This window comes from Aplysia californica, unplaced genomic scaffold, assembly GCF_000002075.1.
Source record: "Aplysia californica isolate F4 #8 unplaced genomic scaffold, AplCal3.0 scaffold00350, whole genome shotgun sequence".
Lineage (NCBI taxonomy): Eukaryota > Metazoa > Mollusca > Gastropoda > Aplysiida > Aplysiidae > Aplysia > Aplysia californica.
The window spans coordinates 376501-383817 of record NW_004797620.1 but is presented as its reverse complement, the minus strand read 5'-3'; the positions used below and the strand labels follow the sequence as shown (position 1 = coordinate 383817).

Sequence of the window (7317 nt, the reverse complement as noted above, 5' to 3'; positions counted from 1 at the left end):
ACACACACACACACACAAAACGCCAACAAACCCACCTTCTTTCTCTCCCTCTCTCTCTCTCTCTCTCTTTCTCTCTCTCTCTCTCTCTCTCTCTCTCTTTCTCTATCCCTCTCTCTATCTACAACATACATATACATTCACACACACAAACACACACGCATACATGTACACACATACACTCACACACACACACACACACACACACATACAAACACACACACACACACACACACTTACTCACACACATACATGTATGTTACAACAAATTGAGATTTTATAATTTGATGTTGGTGGGTCCAAAATAAGTTAACAAAAAAGCCAGACAAGTTAGTCTTTAGGAATAAGAAATCAGGAGAATTAAAATGATGGCATCCGGATAGACAGCCAGACAAATCTGAATCAAGCAAATGGCATTCTACTATCTCACTTTTGTCGTTCAACCAAACCCTTTCACAGTGCCAGACTAGACAAATCAAGAAAGGACACGGGCAGGGTTGTTGGTAAAAGGTCACCAAAAATAGTTATTATGCTTTCGCAAAATTAGATAAATGACTATTTTTAAGGTTTATTGCTATTCTTTATGATTATCAAATATTAATAAAATCACAATTACCCAGTAGATAAGAAAAAATAGATCTAGAAAAAATTTAGGTCCAAATCTTTGACAAGCCTTTGAATTTGTACATAATTTAAAAAAAAACAAAAATCTGCATAAAGTGATTGTTGAAAGGCGACAATTCTGAAAAGATACAGCAAAATGATAGCTGCCAAGACATTTGTTTTCATTGTATGTGCGTGTGGTGAGAGTAGGGGTGGGGGTTGCCCCTGAACCTGTAGCTCTGTGACATGTAAATTGATGAATTGATGTTGACCCATATCACTACCTGATCGTTCGAAATTGATAAACTCGTTCAAGAGTAGGATGTCAATTTAATCCACTATCGCTAATGTCACACACAAAAAGCAAAGAAAGCAAGACAAGAAAAAGAAGAAATAAAAGAAAGGAATATGCGAGAAGCAGGACCAATTGGATAAACAACTTCTAACAACTCTCGTATGGTGGAAGAGGAAATTTAACTATGCTGCCACATACCAACTAGCACCCTTCCTTCCCCATTAAAACACCAGAATGGAGAAAAAGCTCATCAGATCATTCTTCACACAAACTCGTGGCAACTACCAGTGCCAGATCTGGACTCTCAACAAAGGGCAGCAAGGCAAACTAACTGCATTCGCAATGAAAGGTTTTGGAAAAACTTTAAATATCTTGAGAACAGACAGACAAAGAAATGAAGACATCAGGAAACAAGTTGGGTCGAATAGATAATTAAATGCTACGAAACACAACAAATAAAGTGTTTTGGACTCACTATGAGAATGGATCCGCTACAGCCAGTCTCAGAGAACTACAACATTTAGTACGATGTCTTCAAAGCAAAAGATAGGCAAAAACGTGGAGGATCGAAGAAGTCAGAGAGACGCTTCTCAGACAAGCTATATGAATATCCAAAAAGTAGCAAATCTGGCCCATGTCCGGCAATTGCATCTACCCTCGACACCAAGCGGTATAAGAGGACAGAAACGGTATTAACTTTTTTTAAAGTACGTGTAACGTTCCATTGCTACCCGAGTTAGTTGCTTATCCTTGGCCTGCTGCCACAACTTCAAAGATATGATCGCAAAGATTGTTTTGATCTTCATGGGTTGCATATTATGACTTACATTATATTGCTCTCTGCTGCCATAGAAAACAGCGAGAGCCACTGCAGTCGTTCACTGAAATCCTCTAGCGTGTGACCATTAAGGCTCAGTGAGCTCCATCTGTCTTGGTCCCTAGTACCATCGAGGTATGCGCCCCCTGATGTCATGCTCAGGCAACAGTTTGTACTGTTTAAAAGTTACCTGTAGCAGGGATTTTCTTTCTTTTTTTCGGGGGGGGGGGGGGGGGGGGGCAAGTGTTTTACAGCGCTCGCAACTGCATAAGGTCATATGAGGGCGCGGGACACATTAAACATTTTCAGTTAGTAGGAAATTTTGAATTTTGTCCGGGTGGCGGCCGAAGCCTACTGTTATCGATTTTGGACCACCAAGGGATCTTTAACGTGCGCAACTTATGCACGGAACCTCCGACTTTTTTCTCCCTTGTCCGAGAAGGCTTGGTGTAGATCTTTCCTGCGAGAAGATCGGGTGTGTGGCTTAAAGGCAGCAGTAAGAAGGAGCCAAGGAGTATAATAAGTAGAAAGACTGGAGAAAGAGTCAGGAGCCTAGAGGAGGGGGCAAAGCATGTGAGGGGGAGGGGGTTGAAAATGGAGACGAAAGCAGACGACAGAACATTGTTAGAGGGCAGGGAAGGATGTGAAAGAAGAAAATTGTTAGAGAAGAAAATGTACCGTCGCTATCCGGATTCGAAACCTCGACCCATTGAATGAGAGGCGAACACCTTAACCTCTAGGCCACGAGAGCACACATGGGATTTCCCTGACATTACCAATGGAAGTGAAAGTAGCTTCTCTTTTACTACACTGTGGACTACCAAACAAACGCACGAAGTCCGAAAATTGTACATTGGGAAGAGGGGGAGGACGGGGGAGGATGGTAAAAAGTAATGTCCAATCATCCTCCCCCACCCCCCCCCACCCCCCGCTCTTCTCCTGCTATCGGAGACAAAAAAGCAAAGATTTTGCGACAGAAAGAAAAATACAAAGGCACGTTTTGAAATAATAGGGATTTTGAATTTGTTTTTGTTCTTTGTGTTTGTTTTGGAATGATATATTTTTTCAGTTTTTGTGTACTTTAAAGTTTTTTAAACATTTTTTTTTACTGTAGATTTTTAAGGGAGAGCGAAGCGAGGAAGGAGGGGCTAAGGTTAGGGTTATTTCGCATGATTCGAGACCATCACCATAGCCCAGCGTCATACCAAGCTATCTAACCAATCATCCATTATTTCAAAATGGACAGGAAAGTAGGAGAGACAAAGAAAGCGATGCCATTATATAAATGAACTCATTACGTTCCTGGAGACATTCCGTTTAAGACAATGCGGAAGAGTGTTGTAGAATAGAGAATACAGAATACATCAAACTTGTGGCTTGGTGAGGATTATAGGAAAGAACCGTGGCATTTTTAACTTATCTTTCTACTTCTTTCCACAATTATCTTTGATACAATCTATTCCTACTGAAATGTGTCTCAAATTTGCCTTTGCCTCAACCTGTTTCAACACTAACTGTTCAAACCAGTAGAAAAATGTGCCAGTTCTAGTACACTTCTGATTATTGTTTTGGAAGCAAAACGATGTATTTTGTTCCATGTTTTTCCGTTTTGTTGTTAGGATTCCTATGTTTCTTTTTTATAGTTCATAATTATGTTCAAGTTTCTTCCGCTGTGCCTTCTATTGATGGGTGGTTGAAGGATGCTGTGATACGATTTGTTTCGTCAAACATCTGTCGTCATTGTCTCTCCTTTTCCATGTAAGTCACTCTCTTGTAACACCTCTAATCTTCGACAATTAGATATGCTGTTTGATTGGAAAGTGACCAAAACCCACTCTTACTAAAACTAAAACCCTAAGTGGATTCTTTCTAGTTACCATCATTTATTCCTAACCTTGCTACTAAGTTAGTTTAAGCTCGAAAGTTCAAAACCAAAGAAGGTCAAGAGTAGACCCTCGGGGAATGGAACCACAAAAATCAGCAGTATCGTACAAAATTAGGTCATATTACTCCAAACAAACAGGTTTGTGTCAGGAAAATGAGAGATATTTCGACGGAATTCAACGTATGCTTTTGAGAAATAAATTTGAATTGATGAAAGTACCACGATTGGGGAGGGAAAAACATTAAAAACACGTAGGCTAACAGCAAAATATATTTTCAGAGATGACAATATTATTATTATTATTAACAGGTTTGGTTTATATTGGCTTGAATATTTTTTACATTTATTTCTATTCTACAAATGTTTACGACCAAAGAAAATATTGTAACAGTGCAAGCTCTGAAAACGTTCCGAGTTCAAAGACAAAGAGCAAAAAGCCAAGTCTCAGAAGATGGTAAGCATTACAAGTTATCTTGGCAAGTGAACCACTGTGAAAAAGCGCACAAGGCTTGTAAAGAAAAGCGGACAAAAGAAAGAATCGGACAGCTTGATTAGAGTTTTACGCCCTTGCAACTGTATTAGGTCGTGTGAGCGCGCTGGAATCGTGCATCGGAGGGAACAGGTACAATTACACAAATGGCTATTTCAGAATTACAAAGTTCTATCTGCTCAGTACCTAGTTTTGAGAAATTTGACGTTAAAAATTGTAACATGCCAAGCTTTTTTGAATGCAGTTATTTAAACATTGATAACGACTCCGAATAATCTTACAACTTTGATAAAGCAGATAGAAGAATAAATTGGTTTCTGACTTCATGGTCTTAGTAACTCATAACGGCCAAAAATGTCAGATAGAACTTTATAATTCTAAAGTCGCGAATTGTGGAACGGACGTGCAAAAATAGCAATACATGTCAGTGTTCCAGCTTGGCCCAGTGACATGCCTGTTCATGTATAGTGAATATTTGATAAGCGACAACAGAACGTTGGCCAGAAAGCTCACTATGAGACGGCCGTCTACAGGCCCCCAGGACAAACTGAAGCCTGGCTTTCCTTCTGCGTGCTCTCACGCGTAGTTCTTTCTCGTGTTGTCCACTTTTGTGGTGTCTGAGACGCTGCTGGTAGCAGTTTTTGGGCTTTCATATTGGTTTTATTTTGCTGATTTTGTTAGGGGATTTGCGGAGTTTGCTTTTTGTTTTTTGTTTTGTTGGGTTTTTTTTGTTGTTGTTGAGGCTTTTTTTTGGGTGGGGGGTATTTTTGTTTGTTTGTTTTGTTTTAGTTTGTTTTTGGGCGGGAGACCTTTTTGAGAATGCCTTTTAATACCCTGCATCGCGACAATACAATTCAGATGATTTACAATGCGGGCTTTGACCCTGCCTGTCAGGACCAACACAGGCTGAAGAGGATATTAAGTCCCAACAGTAGGTCCGAGATACACGACAAAATGTATCAGCTCCCCGCTCGGGGATTGAAGTTAGGTCCTGGTACTCATATGGCCTGTTCGTGTTGCAAGCGCCGCAAAACACTTGCTAAAAAGAAATAAACTCGTGCTTTTTGCGTGTAGCGGCGACGTGCCTAACCGCTCCACCACAGAGACCAGACTGACAGCTGTCACTCTCACAGAAACATGTGTGTCACGACCCGGTGAAATCATGCCCTGGTCAATGTTTTTATTTTTTTAATAGTAGAGGGTTTTACCTCGCTCGCAACTGCATAAGGTCATATTATGAGCGCGCGGGACACACCTAATACTTTTAGTTGGTAGGAAATTTTGAATTTTGCTCTGGTGGTGGCCGAAGCCTACTCTTATCGATTTTAGACGACCAGGGGATCTTTAACGTGCGCAACTTCCATACGGGCCCTCCGAGATTTTTCGCCCTTGTCCAAGAAGGCTAGGTGTAGATCTTTCCTACCAGAAGATCAGGGGTGTGGTAGAAAGACAGCTGTAAGAAGGAGTCAAGGAGTAGCAGTAGAAAGACTGCAGAAAGAGTCAGGAGCCCAGAGGAGGGGGCAAAGGAGGTGAGGGGGTTGGGGCAGAAAGAGGAGACGAAAGCAGACGACAGAATATTGCTAGAGAGCCGGAAAGGAGGTGAAATGAGACAATTTTTAGAGAAGAACGTTTTTCGGTCGCTACCCGGATTCGAACCCGCGACCTTTGAATGAAAGGCCAACGCCTTAACCTCTCGGCCACAAGAGCCCCCTGGTCAATGTTTGAGCAATAGAATTATTGGTGTTATCTTTTACTTTTTGCTGATTTTTTTCTTAAAATCTGTATCTATTTTGAACTTAGGTCGTGATATATAACTGATATTGAAAGAGGCCGCAGTTGCCTTATTGTGTCTGAGTTAAGATATGAAATAAAATGGTTGCCAACGTTTGGTGACTTCCATCGCTTGAAAAAAGGCAAAATTACATTTTTTGGCCTTCCTTCAACATTTTCCAGTGCCCTTTATTCATATATATAAATATATATATATTATATATGTATATATATATATATATATATATATATATATATATATATATATATATATATATATATATATATATATATACATGAATTTGTGTGTGTGTGCGTGTGTGTGTGTGTGTGTGTGTGTTTGTATATGTGTGTGTGTGTGTGTGTGTGTGTGTGTGTGTGTGTGTGTGTGTGTGTGTGTGTGTGTGTGTGTGATTTGGGTTCCCTACCTGACTCGGCGATAGTGGACGGCTGGCACTGATGTTATGACAGGCGATGAAAGGAAACGCGAAACCGCGGTCAATCGCTCTGCTCACGTTTGTACATAGCGCCAGCACTAAGTGGGGTTTTACGTCACACAATGCATTCCGGATATTCATCAGGAACAAGTGCCAGATCTGCGACACACACCGGGGCGATCATGATTCACCCTTCGTTTCTTTGCTTAAATGCTCTAAAAGACTATAATATTATTAATATTAAAACCCTGTTACTCTTTTGTTCAGGCTTTCAAAGTACGATACTTTGTGCTGGGTTTTCCCCTCTCTCGATTGCCTTTAATTTTACCAGTACGAAGAAACACGATCAAGGCTTTTATGTCGATTCAGGTAATCCAGAAGCAGAATTGTTCTCTTCCTAATGGTTTTATTAGTGACCAGCCAATTTGGGCTTCTTTACTATTGTTACCTAATTTGATTTCATTTCCTTCGATGAAATTCTCAACTTTCGAAAAATTATTTAAGTAAAGTAGATAACATACGAAATGAGAATAAGACACTCTCCTGTTGAAAATGTCTAAGTGAAGAAAAATATTTGTGGTGTAAAATATTTTTAAGACATCCAAAATCAGCTGTTTGAATAGCTTACCTGTTTTTCCATAGGCAGGTTTCTTCTTTCTCATAAGCCATCCAGAATGCGAATAAAAGGATTCATTTTCTAAAACATTACGATTATAATATGATGATGAACAGTAAAAAATATCTTTAATTGTTCAATTCCATGACAAACAATCAGAGAAAATACATTAGTTAACTGTCCACAGCCGAGTCGGTTCACACGCTCCAGTTGTATAAAGGTGAGCGCGTATTTTGGTGTGAGTGAGGAGGCCCCCCCACCAAGCGAGTTGGCGAGCTGATGGGATGACCAGCGCACGGGCTGTGGGGCACGAGCGTTTGCTCAAGCAAGCGGAGGGAGCTGGGTTTCTCTTGATCTAGTGAGCGCGTGAGTGTGAGTGAGTGTATGTGAGTGTGTGTGGGGGGGGG

General features: G+C 40.5%; 1 protein-coding gene across 10 annotated transcripts in view; it reads right to left on the bottom strand.

Annotated features, from left to right (window-relative positions):
* The window catches only part of LOC101850580 (gonadotropin-releasing hormone receptor), a 211014-nt gene extending 203808 nt beyond the window's left edge, over positions 1-7206 (bottom strand). For 8 of the 10 annotated variants that reach the window (XM_035970955.1, XM_035970961.1, XM_035970956.1 and 5 more), the window contains exon 1: positions 6923-7205. The gene's annotated coding sequence lies outside the window, so the exon portion shown is untranslated. Of the gene's footprint in view, positions 1-6922 lie in introns of all 10 variants that reach the window. The other 2 variants (XM_035970962.1, XM_035970963.1) reach the window with 1 other exon arrangement.
* Between the last annotated feature and the right edge of the window lie 111 nt (positions 7207-7317).